A 15,866-nucleotide genomic window follows, 5' to 3' on the forward strand; every position below is an offset into this window, starting at 1 on the left:
TATCTTATGTGCTGTGACATATGTGGTATGGAATCTGATTACCTTTGTGCTTTGATTCGTCTTCATTATACGATTGTATCGGTTTCACTAATAAGGACAGCCCCTAAATTCCAAAAAGCATTAGCATGTGCCCTTTTTAGCAAAATCGTCAAAGATATGGAAGTTGACTTGGGCATGACTGTTAGACAGAAAACAGTTTTTGAGTGTCTTCGAGCGCTTCATGCTCAAGATTTTATGCTAACTATTCCTATTGATGGCCTCGGGCAGCATATTTCTCCTATGGAAAACCATACTATCATTTGATATCGCTTCATGATTCCTGTATTCCCGATTGATGAGATATGCCTAGTTTTCCGCAAGGCATGTATAGAGACATTTGGGGAACATGTGGTTCATTATAGAGAGCTACATGGCTTTAAATACTGACATGATGTGGTTAGAGATTTTCTCTTTGATGTCTGTCATCATGTTGGTATTTCCGTAAAGAAAGAAGTGTCTGTGCAGTTTTTGACGGACCCTATAAATGGAAGATCCACACTCAGAGTGGCTGAAAATTTTGTTCTTTAGATGGGTAAGAGGGAAGCACGCTTATGTGGACCTTACTAGGGCCTCTCCTCTCATTGATTTGATGATCGGGAGTTTCACAGCGGGACATGCTCCTTTGAAAGTTGTTGCCTGCAAAGTGGCAAATCACGAGAATGCATGTATTGAAAATCAACATGTCTTTATACCTTTCGCATTTAATGCCTTTGGTTTTCTCACATTAGAGGCGATGAAGCTCCTTTACAGATTTCAACGGGGCATACATTCTAATGTTATATCTCCTAGATCCACAGTTTTTGTTTTCAAAAGAATTAGTTTTTCCATCTAAAAAGGACTAGTGGCACAACTTATTGCCCGTTTGCCTTCAGTCAATATATACTGATATTTTATAAAAAAAAAGATATTTCGTTTAAAAAAAAAACTATAAAATTCTGAACGATGAGAAATATTAAAATAAAAACTTTTTGAAAGGAAAAAGTATAAATGTGAAAATCTCTTCGGGTAAATCTTTATTTTTAGAGAGATTCTTATTTTTTATATTCGATTATAACTATTGCGTACATATAACGTTGATTGTGGACCAATCATTTTAGTTATTTTAAGTAAGTGGCTAAAAATATTATTAAATTTAAGATCATACAAAAACATCATCTGAATTCATTATAATGTATTTTAGTCAATTAAGATAAATTAAAAAAAATGAAAATTCAAAATTTTTGGAGATAATTAATTCTCTTGATTTAAAAAATCTATTTAAAAAAAAGGTTAACTTAATTTCAAACGTAATTTGTAATCACAACCGATTTTATTCTATCAAAATATTATTTTGTTAGAATGATGTTCGGTAATTCTGTTAAAATATTATTTTATTAGAATATTACTCATGAATAAAAATTGAATCCCATATAAATAGTAAAAATATTATATATATATATATATATATATATATATATATATATATATATATATATATATATATATATATATATTCGAACTTAAATACAAATTCATACATATTCTTATAAAGTCGTAGTCTTATAATTATACAAATTCTAACAAAGTGTCTTAAAATATGAATAAAATTCTTAAAAAAATAACATTCTTAAAAATACAATTATTGAAAGAAGAACAATATATTACTCATTAGTATTACCATTATTGATCTTAAAATACAATTATTGATCTTCTTCAGTGGTCCAAATAATCGACTTGATTACAATCTTTGATTTATTCTTCAAGACATTCTGAAAGAAGAACAAATACATTCCTTGTTAGTATTACTGGTTGCCCTATGAAATACAAATTATTAATTAATTCTGTTAAATAGATCTGATGAAATCATATTTGGAAAAAATACAAGATATTTCGATATAAACATCTATTACAAAAAAAAAAAAAACAAAAAAAAAGAGAATAATTGCCTCAATATGCCCCCGACACTTTCTTCATGTATCATATAAATCCAAATTCATTGATTTATTATAAAAATCCATTCGCACATAACAAAAATTAAACATATGAAATTCATTTACTATTGGTAAAATCAAAATCGTATATTCAGTAAATGCCTAATAAATTACATTCTTTTAACCTTCATATAAAAAAATGGGGTCTTATATAAAACTTGATAAAAGACGCTCAAATAGATAAATGTGAAATGAATTTGTAACAAAAAAAACATATTTTCAGAACAAATTTGTGGTTTAAGATTGAAAAATAGGCTTATCGCTATTGTGTTAAGTCCTAATCGAGTTGATTACAGATGGAGGCCAGAGTTAATTGGAGATAGAGCCGATGTCGCTTAAAATCGTTGGAAAAGGGCCAGCTCCGACCATGTCTCTCTTTTTTATCACGACAAGAGGCGTCTATCATCAAGAAAGAAGAGGGGTAGTGTGTTTTTTATGGTTGATGGTTTTAGATATAGAGAATAGGAAAAAGATAGGGTTAGAGAAAGTCAAAGCAATAGCATGATTATAAGAAATTAATTTATCTTTAAATGAAATTACCAAATGATTATAAGAAATTAATTTTGGAAATTATTTTAACTTTAAATGAAATTACCAAATTACCCTTAATTATTTAATTAATGATTTGTTTATTATTAATTAATTAATTCTACCTAATAAATGAAAATACTTTTGCCACTTGTCATCTTCTCCTTCATTTTGACAAATGTCATTTTCTAGGATTTTTAAAATTGTTATTTTCACTTGTCATTTTTTGGGGAATTCTTGATTTTCTTAAAATAATTTTTTCAAAAAATTCTAATAGGTTATATATGTAAGGTTATCATTCTATTAATTTGATAATAATTTCTCATAAATGCTTTAAATGATTTGATTTCATTCATAAATACTTCAAAAGATTACATTTTATTAAGGAAAAACATTATTTTATAAAATATTTTATATACATATATATATATATATATATATATATATATATATATATATATATATATACTAAATTTTTATTTTTAATAAACCCGTGTAATACACGGGTCTCACACCTAGTTTCTAATAAATAAAGAACTTTTTGCCACTTTTCAATTTCTTATGTATTTGGACACATGTAATTTTGTGGTTAATTTTTAGAAATTAATTTTCACTTGTCATTTTGTGGTAATTTTTAATTTTCTTAATTAACTATCTAATTTTTAGGTTATAGCAAGTAATTAATGTGTCATTAATTTGATTCCTTATATTTTCAAATTTTAATATGTTTCCTTCAATATATATATAATTCAAAATTGAGATGTTTCTTTTAAAGTTAATTGTCATTTTAGGCAAAATGGTCTATATAAAAAAAACAAACTTTGTTGTTTTTTATTGACAAACTAAAAAAACTTATATAGTCAAAATATAATTATTTTTTTGTACTTTGTTTTATTAATATAAATTGAATTATTTAGTTATTCATCATTTTGTTTGTATATATATTTTGAAAATTTATTTTAAAAAATACTTAATGTTTATACTTTGATATTTAATGTTTTCAGTAAAAAAATATTTAACGTTTATATCTTCATATATATATTTTTTAATCAACCCGTGTAGTACACGGGTTTTACACCTAGTGTGTGTGTCTATATATATATATATATATATATATATATATATATATATATATATATATATATATATATATATATATATATATATATATATATATATATATATATATATATATATGGGGGTGCTAATCAATAGAAAATGCATATGTAGAGAACATATGAATAATCTCTTTCTCTCTCTTTCTCTCTCTCCATATATATATATATATATATATATATAATGAAAAATGATACAATTAATATTCATTTTTATTTTATTGGGCTCTCATTTTATTTTAGTTTAGTGTTTGTTCTTTCTTCGGCAGAATCCTGAAAAAAAGAGGGGAAACCCCTTCGGAATTAAATTATGATCTCTGTCCCTTCTTTCATTTCACATAAAATGGAGATGTAAATTGATATACTTATTGGATCCGTCGGGACTGACGGGGCTCGAACCCGCAACATCCGCCTTGACAGGGTGGTGCTCTTGCCTATTGAACTACAATCCCAGGGAAATAAGAAGAGATCTAACATAAAATTTGGCTTTTTTTTTTTTATTCTCTCTTATCAGGTATTTCTTAAGAACAAGAGGGTTCTACTATTTGATAGTATATTGGCGAATTTTTAGGCCGAGCTGGATTTGAACCAGCGTAGACATATTGTCAACAAATTTACAGTCCATCCCCATTAACCACTCGGGCATTGACCAAACGCCTAATTAGATGTTCCATAATCAACTTCCTTTCGTCTCCCAGGCGGACTTGACAAATACATTTCACTATATATATATATATATATATATATATATATATATATATATATATATATATATATATATATATATATATATATATAAAGGGGGGGGGGGGGTGCAAATCAATAGAAAATGCATAAAAGTTAAATCAATAGTAATACATAGAAAAAGAATACTTTAAGATATCTACTTTTTTTTTTGACTTTATAAAGCTAAAAATCTTAAGTTTTGGAACAAGTACGCTGATTTTTTTTTTTTTTTAAAATGAAAATTTATTTATTTTTTAAAATTTTTTTCAACAATTTTTATGTTTATAAAGTGGAAAAAAAATTAGATATCGCAAAGTACTTTGTATATATTTTTACGGTTTTTAGGGTTTTTTTTAGGTTTATGTATTTTCTATTGATTTTCCCATATATATATATATATATATATATATATATATATATATATATATATATATATATATATATATATTAGAGGACTCAAAATTTGGTGAGCAATACGAGGACAAATGTTTGTTGTAAGATTGAAAAAAAAGGGTTAAGATTTGATTTTATTTATCGTTAAAATCTCCTGAGATGATATAACATTTTTCTTATTGTGTACGGAATTTTGGTATTTCCAACAAAAGTTAATTATTTGGGGGTTATATAGTCAAAAAAGAAGAAGAAGAAGAAAAAGAATGAGGTGTACAACCTGCTTCTTTTCCACATCTCTCTCCTATTGGTTGGAGCTTTCTTTTCCATTCACTTTGTTTTCGGGCATAATTTTTTTTTGAAAAAAAATTCTGAAAAAACAAACATTTTTAAAATTTAATCCTATACAAAATTAACATAATTATGAAAAAAAAATTTAAAAATTATTTTTTTAATTTTTATAAAAAACCAAAAAAAAAAAGTTCTCTTAAATCATGAAAATTTAAAGGATGATTCTACTTATTAACTAGTAACTTTTTAAAAAGATTTTTTTTTTAAAAAAAAAATATTTTTTGAGGTGTCTATTTTTTAATTTTACAAAAAATTATTTTTATAAAATACAATGGAAATTTTTTTTCAAATTTAAAGATAAAATGATAAAATTTTCGTGATAATATTTTAGTGAGTGTGTAAAAGAAAAATTTCAAAAAATATATTGTTAAGGATACAAACGTTTTGTTTATACAATTTTAAATTTTTATAAAAAGTAAGACGTGAATAGTTTTCGTTCTCCGAACTAAAAATCTTTTTAAAGGTTTATCATATATCATATATTATGATATTTTTGAAAATAATTTTTTATAAATAAGGTTTTTTTAGATATCAAACTTTATTTTAAATGATTATAAGTTTTTCTTAAAAAACTATTCAATATACTATAATCCAAAATGAGATGATTCAAAACATTTTTGTTTCAGAAAAAAAAAGTTACAATTCAACATATTTATGATCCTTAAATTGTTATGATTTAAAATTATCTTGATTCAAATATTTTATTATCATTAATTATATATTTTACGATTCAAAATTAAACGACTCGAAATATATAATGAACCAAAATTTGTTTTTTTAAAATAAAAACTTTGTTTAATTAAAGATATTATGGATACAAAATTATTTGATGTAAAAATAATATGATTCAAATTTGATAATTCAAAATTAATATGATTCAAAAATAGTATGAACGGAAATATTATGATGTCTAATATTTTTATTATTAAAACTTTTATAATCGTAAAACATTTAAAAACTTGAACCGGTATTTAACTTAAACACATAAGAAAACAATAAATAAATAAATAAATAAAAGTAAAAATCACTAGTAACTGCAAATATGTGATAAGGACATTAAAAAATAAAGAAACACAAAAAATCCAATTTAGAAAAAAAAATTGAAAAAAATTATAAACATTAAAACCGAGAATATATATGGTAATCTTTTTGAAAATAATTTTTGATAAAAAATAAAAAACAAAAATAAATAATAAAAGTCATTTAGATGACGTGTCATAGGCGTTTGTCGTACATGATTAAATCCTCGAGTCTGTATTCATTACCATGAATGTGTGTCGGATGCGAACATGACACATCTAAGCATTGAGTATGATGTTTGTATTGTTGACGAAGTGGGTGATGAATTTTCCTTGCAGTCTTCACCATTTTTTATGTCCTCACGAGATCCACACCCTATATGTGTGTGTGTGTGTGTGAATATATATATATATATATATATATATATATATATATATATATATATATATATATATATATTCACACACACACACACACATACTAGATTGGAGACCCGTGGAAACCACATGTTTATAAAATAGACAATGAAAATAGATGATATAATAAAAAAAATTTAAAAATCCAATAGTAAACTATATTAAAGTAAGATTATCAATGTAGAATAATATTGTACTTTAATAAATGAGATATGAATGATTCATAATTTTATTTTATTTTTTAGTCTTTAACCGAAGATGGTTAATATGATTTTAAGATAATATTATTTTAATAAAAGAAAGTTATTATCTTTTGATTTAAAAAAAAAAAATAAACATCCTGCATATCTAAAAAATAATTAGTTATTTCAACATTTTTTATATATGATTTGTGTACAAGTATGTCTTTCAAGTCTATAGTACCTAATAAATAAAAATAATTAAATAACAAGTGACATTCTTTCTAATGTATGTAAAAAATAATGATTAATGATTTCAAAATTTAAATTCTGATTTGATTTTTAAAAGTCAATATATATATATATATATATATATATATATATATATATATATATATATATATATATATATATATATATATATATATATATATATATATATATAAAAGGTATCAAAAGGTGAATAAAATTTTAAGGATGCAACATAACATCATTAGAATCATACTTTGAAAATGTCATTTGACACTTAGTGATTTTTATTTATTAGATAGTATATATATATATATATATATATATATATATATATATATATATATATATATATATATATATATATATATATATATATATATAAAATAAGTGTTAGATGATTGTGTATAATCTGTTGAATAGTAATAGTGGAAGATGTGTATAAAGATAATATAATAGGGCTTTAAGTGTTTTCATATTCTTAGAATAAAACTAGTGCTTGACACATATTTTATATTAGCTATTTAATTTTTATATAAATATAATAAAGAGTTGAAGATCAAGTGGAACAATTATTTGATAAGTAGATATCGATCATGAAAAACGTCCGGGAAACAAACCAAAACCAAATGCTAAATGGGCTAGATGAGATCTGAGAAATTAACAATTCCAAGACCAATCCACCAAAGTCTTTAAGGTCACTCACTACGGCTATGGCGCTGTTGTTTAATTTGTTTTTTATAATTATAAGTTTGGAGATTATTGAATAATACTATTTTTCTCTCAAGTCTCAAGCTTTTATAGTCGCTGCATCTTTTCTACATTAAACTCGAATACCAGACGTGGTCGTGATGGAGGTTTTGGCACCAATAATGAAGGTTCGGCTTTGAAGGGAGTTTGGTGCAAAATTATTGGCACTATAAAACAACTTCATGAATCTGACATCATACCATGAACTTCAATTCAAAGAAATATTGGAAATGGTGAGTTGACTACATTCCGGCAGGACATTTGGATTGGAGAAAATCCTTTTTTAAGATTGTAATAGTTAACAGATGTGGTGGAATGTTGTCACAATAAATTGGGCTTGGACTATGACTGTTTTTGGTGGAATGTTGCTTGCTCAAGTTCAACAGCCGGAGGAGATGGCTCGTGGTGAAACACATTTCACGTCCAACCGGGATAGGTGGGTATGAAACTTTAGAATGAATGTTGATTTTGCGGTTCCGCAGGTTCGGAAATATATTGTTGAACAATTCTTCGAAAGGTAGAGTTGTAACTCGATGGATAAAATATATTCCTAGTAAGGTTAACATATTTTACTGGCGTCTTAGATCAATTGAAACAGTTTCCAATACTGCTAAACCTTGGCACTAAAGGGATTGACATTCATTACTTCGATGGTGTGTGGTATATGTAATGTTGTCATGGAAGATGTAGTACATCTCTTTATTTCGTGTCAACTGTCAAGTTGTGAGAGATTTATGGGCATTTTTGGGGAGATGGTATGAACTCTCTTTTTCGGATTTTGTTGACATTGAAGATGTCATTCAATGGATCAACTCGATTCGGATTTCTAAGTGTAAACGCTTGGGCTTGGAATCAATTATCATGATTATGTGGTGGTTATTTTTGGAATTTCCGGATTGATATTACTTTTAACGACCAAAATTTTAGAAGGAATTTATTGGTTGATCACTTGATCGATTATTCTTATAATGGGTTCCAGTGGCAGAGCCAGACTCAAAGCAAAGGGGTATTCCAATTTTTTTTTTCCGGGTATCACCGCAACGGCTGAGCATGGGGCGGGTCGGGTCAGTTTTGACCTAAAATTGAACCCAAAACCGACAGCCACGGTTTTGAAACTTTTAAAACCAAACCAAACTCAAACCCATCAGTAAACTTTTAAAACCAAACCAAACTCAAACCCATCAGTTCGGTGTTACGGTTTTCAGCTTGTATATGGGTTTCCTCGTTTGGTTTTGGTATTAAACTCAAACCTTAATAGAATCCTTAGCTAACTCAAACCTTAATAGAATCCTTAGCTAACTTTAAGTTTTGTTATATAAACATAAAGTTGAAGTATCTTTTGATACTTGAATCAATGTGGGACTTAAAGTTGATATAAAATGAATCATGATGATAACAAGTTTTTATAATAGATGAAAATAACTGAGTTTACATGTGTTTTGCGATGTGGGATAGAATAACTTGGAAATTAAAAGAGAATAGAATAGCTGGAAAAATAAAAGAAATATAAACAAAGGATTTGTAGGGAGCAAGAATTGCTCTTGAGACATTTGTTTCAATAACCCAACACCTTAACCAGTAGACTAGCTATATATTTATGTTTAAAAGTGAAGGGACACATATACACTAAAAAAACAAAAATTTTCTAAAAAAATTACATTATCGAATTTTTTTTGAGAGGTATCCTGTGATACCCCTTGGATCCGCCTATTGGTTCCTTAATCGTAATAAAATGTTTAATATTAGGAGAAGTTGGTGGCGGTTAAATCCCATATTGTCTATTCATCTCTAATATTGTTAGCTTTTTGCTAACTTTTTTTTAATAAATATTCAATTGTTCGAAAGTTAAAAATATGACTAACATAATACTTTACAAAAACCAATGGATATATATATATATATATATATATATATATATATATATATATATATATATATATATATATATATATATATATATATATATATATATATATAAAATAAACACTTCCCGTATGTATAAAACTTTTTCCATCCACTATAACCTCCTCCATCACAATAATAAATAATTCCCAAATACTCCAAAATATATATTAGAAAACATATTCCGCAAATCATCAAACTCAAATACCATTGGACCCTCAAAGTATTAGGCGTTGTATGTTTTTTGTCTGCATATATTCTTGGTTTTCTTTTTGTCTTTGTTGTGCAGACCACACACAAACATTAGACGTCGCAGACTGTTTATTTTTTGGAAGACTGTAGACCTAAAAATTTTTGTACGTCCTCTTCTTGGTATAGACGTGGATCAGAATCTTCAAACATCTTCTGATATCCTTTAGCCTAAAAAAACATATATATATATATATATATATATATATATATATATATATATATATATATATATATATATATATATCTTTGTTTTTTTAAATTTTAGATTTATTCTAATTTTATCTATGATAAACAATTTTTAATAAAAAAAGTTACAATGTTTAAATAAAAATGTTCGACGACATAATCATAACCTTTGTGTTAAACCTAATCAACATGAAGTCTCAATCACCTATGTTTTTTTTATGTATGTCGAGGCTAAAATCAAAATCCTGATTTTAACGAAAGCCAATAGTGACTACATAGAATAAACTAGGTGAATCTTGAGATTGACACACAAATAATGGTCAACATCTATGTTCTTTCATTAATTATCATAAAGAACATTAGGTAGTTGTTAAATACACCAAGTATTAGAGTATCTATCTCTAAATTTATGGATAATGAAATTCATGTTGACTCTCTGCATCTCTTATAGAAACATTAATTTTGTAAAGTATTTGGGTTTAAAGATGTCTATCTGAAGTTATAAACATATTATCCATCATTAATAAAAACTTAACCAAATGACCATTAACTGTTTCGTTATTGGATATTCAGAACATTCATTGTGATATTGAATTGAATTACCTATTTTTCATATTAGTATAATTAAGACTAGGCAAATGTCTGCGCGTTGCGCAGTGGAATAATTATGTAGTTTAATATAGTTATATATTATGGTAAAATAAATAGTTATTAACATTCTTTTCAAGCATATAGCTAACTGAGAAGTTATAATTTTAAAACAAATAAGATGCTAACATAATGCAATCAACAAAATTACTACATTATAATTGATATGGTTTAATCTATTATGAATAGGCCGTACATAAAGCTTGTATTCGATTAAATAGTATGTATACTTTTTGATTTACAAATAATTTATACTAATAAATAATGCAAAAATATTATTAGTTTAAAATTGTAAATGTAATGTTTATGTAAGCATTAGTATCTAATGTAATTATTTGATAATTGATTAAATATGAGTTCTCATTTATGGTCGTATACATTTAGTTTATTAAGTAAGCCTCACATGTGTTGAATCACATTTTTTTGAAAATTATTGAAAAGGATTAGAGAACTTACTTATTACCTGCAATGTTTGGTAATGTAAGACATCTAATTTCACATTTTTTTTCATTGTAGATTTTGTATAACTTGTGAATTTCTGCCATTAAATCTCTATGCTTGAGTTTCTCATTCATTTTTAAAGGTTTTAAATCTTCTTTCATTCTTGGAGTTTCAAATTCTTCAAGAATTGTGGGTAGACCTCTTGTTCTTGCATTCTTCAGTAAGATTGGAACAAATATAGTTCTAAAAACCTATCTAAAATGCAAAGGTTTTGATATTCTATCTTGAGACTTTAACTCCGATAGAAAATATTGCCTTCACCGACCGATGATCGGAAAACATGGATTCATTTCTAGGGTATAGTGTCTGCTTTAATTCATCCCCAATCCATATTATCATGTAACACCTTCCATATATTCATAATCCGTCTAGAGTATTTGAAATTATACAAACTAAAGGAGTGGAAGTTATGAAATGAATGATACAAAGGGATTTAATTACTATGCAACAGGAACAAACTAAAGGAGTGGAAGGTATGAAATGAATGACATAAAAGATTTAATTACTATGCATTAGCAGGTTTTGTTTCATCATTCTTTCCAAGTTTTCATTTGGGAACATATTTATAACTAAGTAAGAGCAAAATCAATTGTTCCTTCATGTCATGCTCTAAATTCACCAACCATAGTTCCATTCATAGCTTCAAAATTTTAGTTATATAAAGTGTGTGATATGTTATTAATTACTTTGAAAGTGAAAAGGTGTGGGGGTTTCAAATGCATGAGGTGATTGGAAATTTGTGTGGGGGTTTCAAATGCATGAGTTGATTGGAAAAATGTCTCCTTTATAAGTATATAATGATGATAAGATGTGGTTACTTCTTAAGAAGCCCAACATTAATGGGGGTGATTAAAATATTAAGGCTCAAAGTCAAGAGCTTGTAAAGGCACACTTAAAAATAAATATGTCCATTTTGACTAACATGCCATTTAAAGACTTAAATCTATAATCAATACCTCATAAAGATAAGTGTAACAAGCATGGAGGAAAATAAAATACCACATTCGTTTTCCCACTTAAGAGTTTGATATTAAAAGTCAATAAACTTAATAAATGTTAAATAGGTTAAGATGGCCTAGAAAGTCCACTAAAAATAATTATTTCCCTTAAAGTTTTAAATGAAAGTGATTATTGTTTTGGAATTGTATTCATGATATACCTAAAGAAAGAAAATTTCCCATAAATCATTTTCACTCTTGTTGTCATTCCTAATATTTATAGCGAAATCAAATATCATCTCGTCAGTGATATCTATATTAGATGAAGTCATGAGTACAACAATTTCATCATAAATTATGTAGCCTAATATACCTCAAGTTGAGTGGGAGGAATTAATGATGTTTACAAAAATACTCTTCCGTACTTACACTGACCATTATAGTGATTTTGGTATTAATGTGAAATTAAAGTTGAATATACTGTTATGTTATCAATAAGGCCTATTTTGTGGAGGAGTCATAATGATAACTGAAGACAATTTCAATAATAATAAAACATGTTGCAAACACATTATAAGACATGTCATATAATGTTGTTGAGAAAACCAATTAAATGACTCATATTGAAAACTCTACCTAAAGGCCATTAAGAAATGAGTGGAATAATTCCAGTCTTATGTCTTTCGAATAGTAACAGTTCGAGTGAAAATAAGTTTTGTGTCGATACCTAATGATTAAATATAAGGGAGTTTTGGAGGAATAAAGTATTTGTATCAGACATATGAATTTCTAATATATATGTTAGCGTATCCGTTTACAAAACCTTCAACCAAAATTTCTTCATAATTGGTCAAAGAGAAGACCTTACATAAAATTGCATATAGCATATCGCTTTCATCATGAGTTTCGATGGTTAAGATTCTCCCTAACATGTGTTCCCATAACGATTAGTTTGTCTATTATTATTTTGTTCACACTAAGTTATCTTATAGACAAACAAAAAATCCGTAAGTTAAATGAAATTTTGGCTTTATTTAATCCTTATGCCCCTTAAGAAGTATCAAAGTATGATTGATGGGGTCCCGAGTCAAAATGACTTATCAGACTGTATCTATTTTCTTTGATATAATTATACGGTTTTTTGATGAAGCTAACTTGACCAAATAAAATAATTAGAACTTATACATACATGTTAACAAGGCCAAGTGGGAGAATGTTGGAAAATAATCCAATTATATATGTCCTTGGACCATTTATGTAATTACTTAGGTTCACAAGCTATAATTACTATTTATACCTTAAGTTTTGCCTAGATGACTAATTAGGTCCCATATTTATGTCTTACATTAATTGATGGGATTAATTGTAATGACAAAGACATGAGGGACCTAATATGGATTTCCCAAGAGATGCACTGTACATATATGTGATCAGATTGTAAAGAAATGGACGATACTTCATCTTTCTCTCCATAACAACACCCTATGAATCCTAATCAGTTGCCTAATATTTTCCATCATAAGAGTGCATCATCTTGGCGAATCATTGATCATAAGACAGTGAAGACCATGAGATCAACATCATTTTCCACTAGGTAAGTTCTTATCTTGATCATCATTCTGTCAATATGAAATTGTATTGAATTGATTGAGAAATCGTTTGATGTGGCCATTAATTCTCAAGATATGGCCCCTGGTCTTCTCCTTCTTCCAGTTCTCCCTCTTGAACCCTTCAGCCTGAGCCTCTTTGATCATATCCAAAAGTGGTGAAATGATGGTCATCCTCAAACATAGGTCTCGAATAGGAGTACCAACTGTCTTGTAACACACGCTGGCCTTCCCTGGCTGATATAAGATCTCACAGTCGTAATCATTGAACACATCAAGCCACTTGCGTTGCATCATATTTAGATTTGGCTGATCCAGGGAATACTCAAACTCTTGTGATTCATGTGGATAGTACCACGAACCCCATATAGATACTGACGTCAAATCTTGAAAGCGGAAACCACTACCTTAACGCAAGATCATGAGTAGGACAATTCACCTCATGAGGCTTCAACTGCCACGAAGCGTAAGCTATCACATGACCCCTCTGCATCAAGACGACACACATGCTTAAAATTGGCGCCTCGTATAATCTCTGTTGTAGGATCTCAAAAGCCACATTTTGCTCAGGCCCCCAACGAAAAGTGACATCCTTCCTGTTCAACCTGGTAAGAGGAACTAGAATCTTGGAGAAATCTCAAATAAATCTCCTATAGTACCCATCCAAACCAAGGCAACTTCGTATCCCCGATGGAGATCTCGGAACCTCCCACTAAATCACCGCCTCAATCTTGGATAGATCGACCACAATACCATCTTGGTTGACGAGATGCCACAAAAACTAAACCTCATGCAAAAAAAGCTCACACTTGGATAGCTTGGCATACAACCCCTCCATTCGCAAAACCCCAAGAATCTTACGAAGGTTCTCTAATGATGATCATTGGTCTTAGAATATAACAAGATATCATCAATAAAAACGATCACTGATTGATCCAACATCGGTCTGCAAACCCAGTTCATGATATCCATGAACGATGCTGGTGCATTGGTTCGCCTAAAAGGCATCACCACAAACTCATAATAAACATAACGAGTATGGAAAACCATCTTTTGAATGTTATCCTCTCTAAACCTCATTTGATGGTAGCCTAACATCAAATCAATATTGGAGAACCAAGATGCTCATCGTAACTAGTCAAAAAGGTCATCAATCATCGACACTGGGTAATGGTTCTTCACTGCTAACTTGTTCAACTGTCGATACTCAATGCACATCTAGTGTGAACCATCCTTATTCTTGAAAAAAAGGATCGATGCTCCCCATGGCAAGCAACTAGGTTGAATAAATCCCTTGCACAATAACTCCTGGAGTTGTGAGGACAACTCTTGCATCTCAGGCGGCGAAAGGCCATATGGAGCTTTGGCAATCGAAGCAGCACCAGGGATCAGGTCGATCCTAAACTCCACTTGCCTCTAAGGAAGCATGCCTAGTAGATCATCTGGAAAAACATCTGGAAATCCCTTCACTAAAGGAACATCGAAAACTGACTTCTTCTCCTCCACTCGAGTGTGAACTACATATGCCAGGTAACTCAAGAATCCATGCTAAAGCTACTACCTATCCCTGGCGGCCGAACAGAAAGTTGAACCAATTGTAGTGCCCTTCCCATAGATAGCCAACTTTCCCCCACTTTGGTGCGAACTACCACTAACTGACACATACAGTCGATCAACGCTCCGAATCGGCTCAACCAATCCATACCTGCAATCAAACATAATCCCTCATCGGAATAAGAATAAGGTCTATCGGAAATCCTACACCAAAAATCTCCAACATACAGTCACGGTAAACATTTGAGGCTGAAATCAAGCGGTCATCGACGATGACGACCTCCAGAGCTCGATTAAATGATTCAAGGGGAGCACAAAAATCCCTACTAAAAGATGATGAAAAAAAGATCAACTCGTTCCCAAGTCAAATAGCACTAACTTAGGTAATGAATTCAATAGGGATGTACCTATATATATGTAGATATAAGCATACATGAAATATAAATGAATACATACCAATAACGATGTCCGACGCCGTTGTGGCCTCCTCTGTTGTCAACTAGAAAGTTCATCCTTACGCCTTAGGGGCCTCAGCCTTCCCCTAA

This window comes from Lactuca sativa, chromosome 4, assembly GCF_002870075.4.
Source record: "Lactuca sativa cultivar Salinas chromosome 4, Lsat_Salinas_v11, whole genome shotgun sequence".
NCBI classification, from domain to species: domain Eukaryota; kingdom Viridiplantae; phylum Streptophyta; class Magnoliopsida; order Asterales; family Asteraceae; genus Lactuca; species Lactuca sativa.